Source organism: Theobroma umbraticum, unplaced genomic scaffold, assembly GCF_002168275.2.
Source record: "Theobroma umbraticum cultivar Fairchild unplaced genomic scaffold, ASM216827v3 scaffold_34.0, whole genome shotgun sequence".
Lineage (NCBI taxonomy): Eukaryota > Viridiplantae > Streptophyta > Magnoliopsida > Malvales > Malvaceae > Theobroma > Theobroma umbraticum.
This window is the reverse complement of record NW_018397275.1, coordinates 1,886,384-1,888,627: the sequence shown is the minus strand read 5'-3', so window position 1 is coordinate 1,888,627 and position 2,244 is coordinate 1,886,384.

Below are 2,244 nucleotides of genomic sequence, written 5' to 3'. Positions count from 1 at the left end.
TTTTCATCAAATGAGACTTTTTCATCAAATTTCCTACAAAGCAATAAGAGAAATTAGCAAAAACTACTGTTAAAGTAATTTAAAACAAAATATCATAAAATTTAACTAAAATAACTTAAATTAACTACTCAACATGTAATCAAACTTATGCTAAAAAAGCACCTAAAAAGCTATGATCCGAACCTAAAATCTCAAAAATCTAACTATTTAAGCCCTCAAAAGTGTCAAAATAACTTTATATAGGATGCCCTATGTAGCCAGATTAGAATATGAACTTAATGAATCTGTTTTAATTTGAACTCACATAGGGATACAATATTTTATTTAAAATAGATATTTTTATAAGATGAGTTGAGAGACCCTTATAAATAATTTAGGATTCTGGGTGAACAATTCAACCCATTCAAATAAGTTAAGGAAGAGAGGTAAGATTAGATGAAGTGTGAGGGATATTGTAATCCTAGGCTTGTTTGATTTGATATTTACTGAAATTATTATTATTTTGATTTTTCTTAGTTTAAATTTTGGTTAAGTATTTTTATTTAGTAATTTAATTATTCAATATTGACTGTTTCGATAAGATTAAATTGTTATAATTTTAATACTTAGTAAAATTTTAGATCAATTCTCTATGGGATCGATACTTTGCTTGCTTATATATTATCTATTCGATACGTATACTTGCATAGTAGAATTTAACCTGACAAGTTTTTGGCACTGTAGTAGAATTTAACCACCCCAACTTTCCATGGAACAACAATGTAGGGCCTTCTAATCCAAAACCTGTCATGCCTTATAGTCTTCAACAACAAGCTAGACCACAAATTCCTGAAAAGAAGTCCTAATTTGAAGAACTTCTCTAGTAATATATATCCAAGACTAATACTATAATTCAAAATCAAGGAGCTTTCTTGAGAAATCTTAAGGCCCAAGTGGGATAGATTGTGAACTCCATCAACAGTAGACCCCAAGGTGCCTTACCAAGTGATACATAAGTCAATCCCAAAGGTAAAAAACATTGTAATGCAATTACCCTTAAGAGTGGATAAGAAGTTGAAAGGGTGAGTGAAAAATCAATTACATCTTCAAAGGAGCATGTAGATGATGACAAAGTAATCGTTGAGAAAGAAGTTAAAGTGGAAAAGACAGATAATGGGCAAGCTAAAAATCAAGCGAATTCTCAAGCAAATTATCCGCCGCCACTATTCCCACAAAGGTTGACAAAGAAAAAGCTTGATAAACAGTTTGAGAAATTTCTTAATGTCTTCAAGAAACTCTTCATAAATATCCCTTTCGCTGAAGCTTTAGAAAACATGCCAAGTTATGTTCAATTCTTGAAAGATATCTTAACCAAGAAAAGGAAACTGGAATATTTTGAAATAGTGGCACTTACTGAGGAGTGTAGAGCAATAATTCAAAACAAGCTTCCACCAAAACTTAAGGATCCAAGGAGTTTTTCTATCCCTTGTACTATTGGTAGATTTAAGTTTACTAAAGCTTTATATGATTTGGGTGTAGGTGTTTCAATCATGCCTTCGTCAGAAACTTAGACTTAACGAGATACAACCAACCATAGTTTCTTTGCAAGTAGTAGATAGAACAATTAGGTACCCTGTTGGGATTATTAAGGATGTATTGGTTAAAGTTGGGTATCTCAACATTCTGGTGGACTTCATTGTGCTTGAGATGGAAAAGGATCTGGAAATTCTTTTAATCTTGGGACAACCATTCTTGGCTACTGCAAGCACAATCATTGATGTGAGGGAAGGCATGATAACTTTTAAAATTAGAGAAGAGGTAGTTAAGTTTAATATTTTCAATGCATATAAGCATCCTAGCTCACCAAATTGTTACTATAGAGTGGAGTTAATTGATGAAGGCAAAGGTGAACCTATTTCTCCACCTACAAGTGAAAAAGCACAAATCTTTGAGTTTAAGCCACCACTTCCACCCATGAGATCCAAGCAGTAACCAAAGGAGCATCCTCCACCACCATCTAATTGTCCTTTCAATATTGGACAACAAGTAATGATGCTCTCTCAATCATATTTCAAGCTTTTTCCATGGAAACACAGAAAAAGATGGTAGGGTCCTTTCAAATTAGTAAATGCTTATCTTTGTGGAGTAATTGAGATTGATAGTGAGGATATGGGCACATTCATGGTTAAGTGGCTGAGCCTCAAACCATATTTTAAGGATGAAGAACTAAAAAAGGGGGTGTGTCAGTTAAAATTCTACTACGCA